This window comes from Tursiops truncatus, chromosome 3 (genome assembly GCF_011762595.2).
Source record: "Tursiops truncatus isolate mTurTru1 chromosome 3, mTurTru1.mat.Y, whole genome shotgun sequence".
In the NCBI taxonomy this organism is placed as follows: Eukaryota; Metazoa; Chordata; class Mammalia; order Artiodactyla; family Delphinidae; genus Tursiops; species Tursiops truncatus.
The window spans coordinates 169,608,392-169,620,350 of record NC_047036.1 but is presented as its reverse complement, the minus strand read 5'-3'; positions in this window follow the sequence as shown (position 1 = coordinate 169,620,350).

The following is an 11,959-nucleotide window of genomic DNA, read 5'->3' as shown; positions in this document are numbered from 1 at the left end:
TTTTTTAGAGACGTCTTTCCATCCCTGCATGTCCCACTCAAGCTAGCCAAGCTAGCCAAGAGTCCCTGTTTTGCTGATTTTTTTTTTTTTTTTTTGGCCCTGCCACACAGCTTGTGGGATCTTGTTCCCCAACCAGGGATTGAACCTGGGCCCTTGGCAGTAGTGAAAGCACGGAGTCCTAACCACTGAACCGCCAGGGAATTCCCTGCTGATTTTTTTTAATGCTCTTTAACTGGTATGTTATTAAAAGCAATGCCTAGATTATTTGCCTCTAAAAAATGAATCTCTTCAATGTATCTTTCTGCTTACTTTTAATTTCTCAAATGCAAAAACACATACAGGTACGGATGTAAAATGGTGCAGCTGCTGTGCAAAACATTGTGGTGGTTCTTCAAAAACTTAAACAAAAAATTACCCAAAAATCCAGCAATTCCACTTCTGGGTATATACGGAAGAGAGTGGAAAGCAGGGACTTGAATGGATACTTGTACACCCACGTTCATAGCAGCATTATTCACAATAGACAAAGGGTGGAAACAACTCAAGTATCTGTCATCAGATGAATGGATGAACACAATGTGGTCCATCCATACAGTGGAATATTACTCAGCCACGAAAAGGAAGGAGATTCTGACACCTGCTATGACATGGATGAAACTTGAGGACGTGACGCTCAGTGAGAGAAGCCAGACACAGAAGGACAAATACTGTCTGATTCTGCTCACAGGGCGTCCCTGGAGGAGTCACAGCCACAGAGACAGGAAGTAGATGGTGGGGTCAGGGGCTGGGGGAGGGGATGGGGAGTGCCTGCTAATGGGCATGGAGTTTCCTTTGGGGTGATAAATATGTTCCACAGTTAGATAGGACTGATGGTTATACAACATCGTGGATGTACTCTCTATCCCACCAAATTGTACTGTCGAAACAGTTAATTTTGTGTTGTGTGAAATTCTCCTGAAAACAAGAAAGACATAAAAGAGAGAAAAGAAATGATCCCTGTCTCTCTGCCTCTTGTTTGCATGCTGCCTTCATTTCCTTACCGGACAGGGACAGACAGGATTTCGGCAATCCTCTGGCTGCAACCTGACAGCTGCTGGCTGGCCTCCAACCCACCTGTCTACCAGTGGGGTCCCCTTGTCCAGGGACCCTGCTGTCAGGCTGTCCATGCAGACAAATGTCTGCCTACAACATAACATCCTCTGTGTCAACACAAAGAACTCCACTTTGGGGAGAAAAACCAACAAAGACCCACTGAATCTTTCTTTTTTCTTTCTTTTCTTTTTTCTTTTCTTTTGGTTGCACTGCACAGCAGCAGAATTTTGGGATCAAACCCGGGCCCGGCGGTGAAAGTGCTGAGTCCTAACCACTGGACCACCAGGGAATTCCACACACACCCCCGATGCCTGCCACTGAATCTTTCTAATGGAAGTCACGCACCAAGTCTGTGCATCCACAGGGCAGCGCTAAGGCGGGGAAGGAGAGGCAGTGTGGCGGGTGGGCAGAACAGGGCACACACACATAACAGCTTGGTCCAGGGGTGTCTCTTTCACTCGGGTACTGCCTGGTCATCGGCATGGATACAGCAGAGGGGGTGAGAGGGGGGTGAGACTGGAGTCAGGGCATTGACTCTCAGGTGCACACCCCAGAGAATTAAAAACAGGGACTCAAATACTTGTACATGAGTGCTCCTAGCAGCTCTACTCGCAACAGCCCAGACCTGGAAGCAACCCAAGTGTCCATCAATGGACGCGAGTGGATAACCAGAACAGGGGCCTTCCATACACTAGCGTATTATTCGACATTGGTCCTGGATCAGGAAGATGGGGGAGCTGCCTGTGCTTATGTTTCCAGGACTGGGATGGGGTGGCAATGGAAATGGGTTGGCATCTCCTTACTGGAAACCCCATCAAAGCCGGGCAATTGTAAGTGGTGTCTGTGTTCTATTCTCTTAGGATCCAGCATACCCTTCTGGACATGGCACTCCAATGTTTGTGGGGGACTGTCCTTCTCACATGCTCATGTGGCTCTACAGATCCATTATCAACTTAGCCCCCCGTCAATCAGAGAATTTCCATCCACAGAGATTCCATCCACAGTGATTGGTTCGGGGAATGAACATGTAACTCAAGTGGGACCAATGAGAGTCATCCCAGGCACTTTGTCTGAAATATAAGCAGTGTCGCTCATGGTGCCATACAGTGGAAGCCCGGAGCTTCCATGAGTCATTTTTTGCCACCCAACAGCTCTGAGATCTGGAGGGCGTGACCATGTCGCACATAGACTCTGACCCTAGATACTAGCCACTCTGCTGTTCCTCGTTTGTGCATTCACCCCCACCTATCAGCTGGACTTAAGCCTTCTGGGAGCATCATTGTGGTTGTTTTGCATTTGTATGTCTGGACCATGAGCCTCAGTTAAAAAAAAATGGGGGCTTCCCTGGTGGCGCAGTGGTTGAGAGTCCGTCTGCCGATGCAAGGGACACGGGTTCGTGCCCCAGTCCGGGAAGATCCCACATGCCGCGGAGCGGCTGGGCCTGTGAGCCATGGCCGCTGAGCCTGCGCGTCCGGAGCCTGCGCTCCGCAACGGGAGAGGCCACAACAGTGAGAGGCCCGTGTACCGCAAAAAAAAAAAAAAAAAAAAAAAAAAAAATGTAATGAGAATGAAGACAAAACAGAAGAGGGCGGATCTTAGAGAGAAAGAGAAGTTGAGGAGTCCATGCCTTCACAACATTGTTTAAGCACCTTTTTTTTTTTTTTTTTTAGCTGTGCCACACAGCATGTGGGATCTTAGTTCCCAGAGCAGGGATCAAACACGTGCCCCCTGCATTGTAAGCATGGAGTCTTAACCTCTTGACTACCAGGAAAGTCCCTGTGTAGGCACCTAGATCCAGCCATACCTGAAGCAGGTGGCCCTTAGCCCTTCCTGTGTATTTTGTTTTGGTTTTTTGGTTTAAGCTAATTTGAGTCATGACTTCAGTCTTTTGTAAACCAAGAGTTTCGACTGATAGTGTCCCTTTTGTTTTTTGGGTTTTTAAAATTTTGCATTTATTTATTTATATGTTTTGGCTGAGTCAGGTCTTAGTTGCAGCACTCATGCGGGCTCTCTAGTTGTGGCGTGCTGGCTCAGTAGTTGTGGCATGTGGGCTTAGTTGCCCTGCGGCATGTGGGATCGTAGTTCCCCGACCAGGGATCGAACCGGCGTCCCCTGCATTGCAAGACAGATTCTCAACCACTGGACCACCACAGATGTCCCATGTCCCTTTTGTTTTGATGTGATTCATCATCCAGCACCTCTCACAAGTAACGTGATCCTCAAAACTCACGGTGGTAGGTTAGTGTCTGCCACCAAAATGTGGCGAAACCATGGAATCGGTTCCCCAATTGGAAGCTCAACAGCAGCAGAAAGCACCCTGGAGTCAGTCAGAAGCCTGTGTCAGCTGCAGAGGTAAGACTTCCACCTCTGCAGGGCAGTCAGTCAACAAATGAGTCCAGGGGGAAGAGAGGCTTCCCCCCAAGCCACCTCTATCTCCATGCGGCTGGGGCCAAAGTCAACATTTCTTCAGCCAAGTTGTGTGGCTTGTGTTTATCTGGCTTTTCATCCTGTTGACTTTCTTAGGTTGCCATGGGCAGCTGTATAGGCCCCAGGTGTTTCCCGCCTCTCTGGGGATCTTCCTGGAAATGGGTTGCAGGGGGCTTCCTTCAACTGCCCAGGAAAGGCAGATTAAAGGCTGTGAGAGCCTCACAAGGAGGGGAAGGTTGCCATCTCCTGTTTCCCGGAGGTTACAGGACACTTTCAATAAATGAATCCCTGCCTACCTACCCAGACTCTAACACACACACACACACACACACACACACACACACACACACACACACAGCTCATCTGGCCATTCCCCCAGGCCGGAAAACATTAGTTTCCAAAAAGCAAATTCAAGTGTTGTAAAATTCTAAAACACAACCTCTTTTCTCACAGCCCTTTAACACTTAGTTTACACACAATTAAAACCTACAGCGTCCTCTGCGTTCCCAGGTCTCAGATGCTGAAAGTAACGTTCCCAGGTCTCAGATGCTGAAAGTAATGATAATAATTAATAGAGGTTAGGGACTTCCCTGGTGGCTCAGTGGTTAAGAATCTGCCTGCCAATGCAGGGGACATGGGTTCGATCCCTGGTCTGGGAAGATCCCACATGCCGCGGGGCAACAAAGCCCGTGCGCCACAACTACTGAGCCTGCATGCCGCAACTACTGAAGGCCGCATGCCACAACTACTGAGCCCATGTGCTGCAACTACTGAAGCCTGTGCTCCTAGAGGCTGTGCTCTGCAACAAGAGAAGCCACCGCAATGAGAAGCCCGTGCACTGCAACGAAGAGTAGCCCCCACCTGCCACAACTACAGAAAGCCCGTGTGCAGCAACAAAGACCCAATGCAGCCAAAAACTAAATAAAATTTTTTAAAAAATAGTGGTTAATATTGAGACTTCCCTGGCGGTCCAGTGGTTAGGGCTCCATGCTTCTGCTGCAGGGGGCTTGGGTTTGATCCCTGGTGGAGGAACCAAGATTCTGCAAACTGTGTGATGCAGAAAAAAAAAAAGTGGCTAATATTTACTAAGTGCTTATTTGGAAACAGACACCATTCTGAACACTTTATATCATCTCATTTAGTCTTTTCAGCAAGTCTGTAAGACAGCAGTGTAACCTGTTTTAAAGATGAGGAAACAGAGATGCAATCTCCTAACCACCCAGCTATCTTTCATTGAATCTGTGTCCTTTTGATTATTTTACATTTATGCTTACATTTATGTGTGCACCTCCCCAACTGACATCCCAAGGTCTGCCTAGCTGTCCACTGTGGTTCTAGCTTAGCCAAAAACAGGGCCTGGCACAGCTAGGAAGACCACAAATCTTCGTCTCTGAGTTTTGCGGCTGCGGAATCACCCACCCCTGGCCACGTGGGATTGGGGTGTCAGAGAGGAACCCTCATCTCTAGTACTCCCTATTCTTTCCCGGCCAGCTCTTTATTGTATTGTCTTTCCAGCATTTATATTAGCTGGTGATATTTACCTAGAATGTCTGCTCCATGTTGTCTACGGAGGTGTCCCCATTGTCCAGAGTGAGAGCGCAATTCGTGCGAAGGGACCACGTTATTATTGTTATTATGCTGACAAGTCAGTCGCTCACGCATCCCGCCCCGCCCCCACCCCCCACCCCCACCCCCGCCGCATCCCTGCGCCCCTTCCCCGACCTCCAGGATCAAGCGGGCACTGTCGCCACCTAGCGACGAAAGGCACCATGGTCCGAATCCCTGGCTTCAGGCCCGATCTGGAGATGCAGTCATTTGAGCACTTCCCCCCCAAACATCTACCCCCCCCGCCCCCCCAGTCCCCCCCACCCCGCCTCTGGCTCCTCCCGGTCAGAAGGAGGCAGCACCTGGCTCCAGTGGCTCTCAGTCTGGCAGGGGCGGCGTTACAGCAGTGGGTCTCCAAGAGGGATTGCCCACCACCAGCAACACCTGCATCACCTGAGGTCCTTTAGAAATGCAGATTCTTGGGCCCCACCTCAAACCTGCGGAATCAGAGACTTGGAGCGAGGCCGGACCTTCTGTGCTTCAGCGGGGTCCCCGGGGGATACCCCTCCAGCCCTGAGCAGCAGTCTTCAACCACGTTTGCTCCCCAACATTTTCCACAATTGGGGAGTCCTCCAGGCATCGTGCAGGTGGGGACCAGGGATGCTGCTCAACACCCTACAGTGCCTAGAAGGGCCCCAACTCAGAGAACGATTTGGCTCCAAGTATCAGCAGTGCCGAGGTTAAAAAGCCTCACACTATTTGGGGGGAAAAATGGAATCTGACTCAATTGAGTCCCTGCTCACACTACGCACCAGGACAAATCCCCAATGGTCAGACAGGGTAAACCAGGGTGACCCCCAGTGTCTGTGTCTCCTCCCCTCCCTCCCACTCAGGTGTGTATTTAAATGTGTGCAGCATTCCGGGACCTCAGAGGTCAGATGGTTATGGAGTACACTGTCCTGGGGGGGGGGTCCATGAAATCCCCTAATCCAGTGAATCTCACCCATGGTGATCTTGCCAACCCCCCAGGGACACTGGGAGATGTCTGGGGACATTTGTTACTGTCATGACCGGGGCACGGGGGTCCTGGCATCCAGTCGGTGGGGGGCCAAGGATGCTCTCCACACCCCGAAGAGCCCAGGATGCCCCCCCGCAAGAATCATCCACCCAGTCTACTGTCTAGACTGAAATTCCTGCCCCAGAGCCAAGCAGATACGCTAATCATAGTGGGGGACCTTGGGCAAGGGTCTTGGGGCTCCAAGCCCCAACTTTTGTAAGTTGGGAATGATAACAGGACCTATCCGCCTAAGAATGTTGCAAAGAGAGCGACGAGCATGGACAAGGAAAGACCCAGTCCCTGGGTCTGGGAGGAATCTATGGGGCGGCAGACCCCTCCCCTTTAAAACGGAGGCCCGTATGGGACTTGAGGAAATGGGGGCCCTTCTGCAGAAGCCCGTGCCACTGTGCCAGGGACTGGGGGAGCCCCTTGTCCTTCCGCCTTCTGCTCTATCCTGCAGGTACAAATACCTGGCCGCGTCTCTTCCGCGAGAAACGCGGAGACCTACTGGCTGCCCGTCCCGCCTCCGCCTGGAAAGGCTGCTTTCTATTGGTCTCGGGCAGCAGAGGCGAGGGCCGATTGGCCTAGAGGCGGGCCGTGGCGCGTGATGGACAGACCTGGGGGCGGGGCCTCGGGGCCCTGAGAGCTTTCAGCGCGCATAAGGCTGGTCCTGGCCGCTGGAATGGGGGGCGAGGAGGGGGCGGACAGAGCGCCCCAGACCCCGCGGAATTGCCCAGGGGCCGATTCGTAGGGGTGGAACCGCAGCCGCGGGGACATTGCCTGTCTTGCTCCCACCCTCTCTTTTCCTTTCTCAGATAGGGAAACTGAGTGTTTATCCAAAATTTTATTTCCTCCACCATGGCTTTTTAGCATTAATCTTTTTTTTAATTAAAAAAAATTTTTTTAATTGAAGTATTTGATTTACAATGTTGTGCTAATTTCTGGTATACAGCAAAGTGATTCAGTTATACATATATATACATATCCTTTTTCATATTTGTTTCCATTATGATTTATTACAGGATATTGAATATAGTTCCTTGTGCTATACAGTAGGACCTTGTTGTTTACTTATTTTATATAAACTAGTTTGTATCTACTAATCCCAAACTCCTACTCCCCCACCCCCTTTTCCCCTTTGGTAACCATAAGTTTGTTTTCTGCATTAATTATGATTTTTAAAATATATTGCAATACAATGGTATTTACCTCTATGACTGAGTTTTTCTGGCGTGACCCAAACCCACCTCTGCAGAGAAGGATCCAGGCAAGTGAGCCCAGGGGATCTGCTGCTGCTTCTTGGGCCTCCAGCTGCTGGGGTCAAATCATCACTCCCAGATCTGACCTTTGTGGGGCAGAGGGAGGGGCCCTGGCTCCTTTGGCCTTACTTTTTTTTTTTTTTTTTTTTTTGGCGGTACGCGGGCCTCTCACTGCTGTGGCCTCTCCCGTTGCGGAGCACAGGCTCGGACGCGCAGGCTCAGCGGCCATGGCTCACGGGCCCAGCCGCTCCGCGGCATGTGGGATCTTCCTGGACCGGGGCACGAACCCGTGTCCCCTGCATCGGCAGGTGGACTCTCCACCACTGCACCACCAGGGAAGCCCCGGCCTTACATTTTAAAATTGATTAATTAATTAGGTACAATGACTTAGTTTTGTAACATGTGTATTGAGACATAATTTTCATGCCTTACAATTCACTCATTTAAACTGTACAATTCAGTGGTTTTCACAAGGCTGTGCAACCAGCACCAGGATCTATTCTAGAGATTTTCATCACCCCAAAAGGAACCCTGCCCCCCTCATTAGCAGTCACTCCCCACTCCCTTCCCCAGCCCCTGGCAACCGCTAATCCACTTTCTGTCTCCGTGGATTTGCCTGTTCTGGAATGTTATATAAATGGATCAGACAACATTTGTCCTTTGGTAACTGGCTTCTTTCTCTGAGCATCATGTTTTCAAGGTTCATCCACATTCTAGTGTCAGTGCTTCATTACTTTTTACTGCTGAGTAATAGTGTGTGGACAGACCACACTGGTTTATTCATTCGTCAAGTTATGGACATTTGGGTTGTGTCCACTTCTTGGTGGTTATGAATCATGCTGCTGTGAGTTTGTGTGCATACATTTTTATGGGGCATACATTTTCATTTCTTGTGGGCATGTACCAAGGAGCAGAATTGCTGGATCATATGGCAATTTTGTGTTTAACCTTTTGAGGAGCTGCCAGACCGTTGTCCACAGGGGCTGCTCCATCTTACATTCCCACTTGCCACGTGTGAGGTTCTGATTTCTCCACACCCTCACCAACATTTGTTATCACCTACCTTTTTGAATGCAGCTGTCCTAGTGGGCATGCGGTACCATCTCACCATGGTTCGGATTTGCATTTCCCTGATGGCTTATGATGTTGGAATGCCTGCTGTGTGCCAGGTTCTCTCCTGAGCTTGGACATAGAGCGTGGACAGCAAACTTGGTCCCTGTTCCAGGAGTACTCACGAGCCGTAGAAGGAGACAGGTAATAACCAAGTAAGATAAAATTGGGACTTCACAAGCAGTTCAGTGGTTAGGACTCTGAGCTTCCACTTCAGGGGACCCAGGTTCAATCCCTGGTCGGGGGACTAAGATCCCGCATGCCACGTTGTGCAGCCAAAAAGAAAGATGAGGTCACAGGAAGTGCTCTACGGAGAATGGAAGGTAGTTGCTGCCTTCAGGATGACCATGTGGCCATGGTAAAGGGAGCGGTCAAGAAGGTTGGGCTTCCCTGGTGGCGCAGTGGTTGAGAGTCCTCCTGCCGATGCAGGGGACACGGGATTGTGCCCCGGTCTGGGAAGATCCCACATGCCGCGGAGCGGCTGGGCCCGTGAGCCATGGCCGCTGAGCCTGTGCGTCCGGAGCCTGCGCTCCGCGACGGGAGAGGCCACAACAGTGAGAAGCCCGCGTAACGCAAAAAAAAAAAAAAAAAAAAGAAGTCATCTCCGCAGAGTGATGCTTTCCCTGAATCCTGAACGATGAGACGTTTTCTGTTGGAAAAGCATTCCAGGCAGGACCTGGCTCTGCATATTGAAACCAGGAAGATTCCCTGGGATTTGAGTTTGGGGAAAACAGGGGCAGGTGGAGGAGATGAAGCCAGGGAGCCAGAGAGCCCGGCTACTCTGAAAAACCATTTGGCATTTTGGACAAAATCTAAACTCATGGGTATTCCGTGACCCAGCAAATAAGCTCCCGAAGGCGTAGGTGTCTGTTAGGGACTAAATTTTGTCTCCCTAGATGCATACATTGAAGCCCTAATTGCCTGGACCTCAGAATGTGGCTGTATTTGCAGACAGGGTCTTTACAGAGTTAATTAGGGTAAAATGGGTCTAGACCCTAATCCCATCTGACTGGTGCCCTTGTAAGAAGAGGAGATTAGGACACAGGATTGAACAGAGGGATGACATGGGGAGAAGATGGCTGTCAAGGAGAGAGACCTCAGAGGGAACCAGCCCTGCCCACACGTCAATCTTTGGAGCTTCCAGAACTGGGAGAGAATCAATGTCTGTCGTTTAAGCCCCCAGATTGTGGTACTGTGTTATGGTGGCCCAGGCAAACGAATACAGTGCCCAATAAAATATGAGTGCAGGCTTCCCTCGTGGCTCAGTGGTTAAGAATCCGCCTGCCAATGCAGGGGACATGAGTTCGAGCCCTGGTCGGGGAAGATCCCGCATGCCGCGGGGCAACTAAACCCGCGCGCCACAACTACTGAGCCTGCGCTCTAGAGCCCGCGAGCCACAACTACAGAAGCCCGCACACCTAGAGCCCGTGCTCCACAGCAAGAGAAGCCACTGCAATGAAAAACCAGTGCACTGCAACGAAGAGTAGCCCCCGCTCACTGCAACTAAAGAAAGCCCGGGCACAGCAGCGAGAACCCAACTCAGCCAAAAGTAAAAAAAAAAAAATATATATATATATATATACACACAACCAGGAAAAGACTCATAGTAGCTGTGTCCATAATAGCCCTACAGTGGAAACCACCCAAGTGTCCATTTGCAAGAGATGGGTCATGAAATGGTGGTGCGTAATAAACAATGATAAACCATAGTGAAAAAGAATATATATTTAAAAGAAAAGAATGTAAGTACTTCCCTGGCAGTCCAGTGGTTAAGACTCCACGCTTCCACTGCAGGGGGCACAGGTTCGATCCCTGGTCAGGGAACTAAGATCCCACATGCTACACAGTGTGGCCGGAAAAAAAAAAAAAAAGTATATATATGTATAACTGAATCACCTTGCTGTACAGCAGTAAGTAACACAATATTGTAAATCAAGTATACTTCAAAAAAAAAAGAGACATCATAATTCTTAGGTCAGTGCATCAGAAGAACAAGAATGCTTCTGAATTCTTGAAATCTGTATTTTGACTTAGGATCATGCAGTGCATTGTGAAAGAGTTCATTTAGACTATTTGTGAATTTAATATATGTCAATTAATAAAATTGAACGGTTTTTTAAAATAAATTCATTTATTTATGTATTTATTTTTGGCTGCGTTGGTTCTTCGTTGCTGGGCGTGGGCTTTCTCTAGTTGCGGCGAGCAGGGGCTACTCTTCGTTGCCGTGCAGGGGCTTCTCATTGCGGTGGCTTCTCTTGTCGTGGAGCATGGGCTCTAGGTGCGCGAGCTTCTGTAGTTGTGGCACTCGGGCTCAGTAGTTGTGGCACGTGGGCTCTAGAGTGCAGGCTCAGTAGTTGTGGTGCACGGGCTTAGCTGATCCGCGGCATGTGGGATCTTCCCAGACCGGGGCTCAAACCTGTGTCCCCTGCATTGACGGGTGATTCTTAACCACTGTGCCACCAGGGAAGTCCCTTGTGTGCAGGATTTTTTTTTAATTTATTTATTTTTGGCTGCTTTGGGTCTTTATTACTGTGCGGGGGCTTTCTCTAGTTGCGGCGAGCAGGGGCTACTCTTCGTTGCGGTGCGCGGGCTTCTCATTGCGGTGGTTTCTCTTGTTGTGGAGCACGGGCTCTAGGTGCATGGGCTGCAGTAGTTGTGGCTCGCGGGCTCAGTAGTTGTGGCGCACGGGCTTAGTTCCTCTGTGGCATGTGGGATCTTCCTGGACCAGGGCTCGAACCCATGTCCCGTGCATTGGCAGGCAGATTCTTAACCATTGCACCACCGAGGAAGTCCCCCTTGTGTGCAGTTTCTAAAGACAATTTCTCAGAGCAGTTTTAGGTTCCCAGAAAAATTGATCAGAAGGTACAGAGATTTCCCACTTCCCCTCCCCCCCCCCCACGCACAGCCTCCCCCACTATCAACATCCCCCACCAGATGGGACGTTTGTGACAAGGATGAACCTTGTCATTATCAGCCATTGTCTGCAGTTGACACTCGGTTTCACTCTTCCTGGTGAACGTTCTACGGGTTTGGACAAATGCATAATGAGAGGCATCTATCATTATGGCATCACAGAGTATTTTCACTTCCCTGAAACCCCTCCGTGCTCCACCTGTCATCCCCTCCATCCCCCGACCCCTGGCCACCGTGGATCTCTTTACCGTCGTGACATTTGCCTGTATGTGTGTAATTTCATTAAGTCGTGCGACATTACGCTCTGTAAGATACATCTCTTTGTTTTTTCTTTTTTGTCCTCACCATGGTGGCTTGCAGAATCTTAGTTCCCCAACCAGCGATTGAACCCGCGCCCTCTGCAGTGGAAGCTTCGAGTCCTAACCACTGGACCGCCAGGGAATTCCCAATATATCTTCATTTTTTAAACTTGATTTCTGGTGTGTCTGTGCAGGGCTTTCCGGATGAGGTGGTCCTTTGAATTGGTGGACCCCGTAAAGCAGATGGCCCTCGCCTA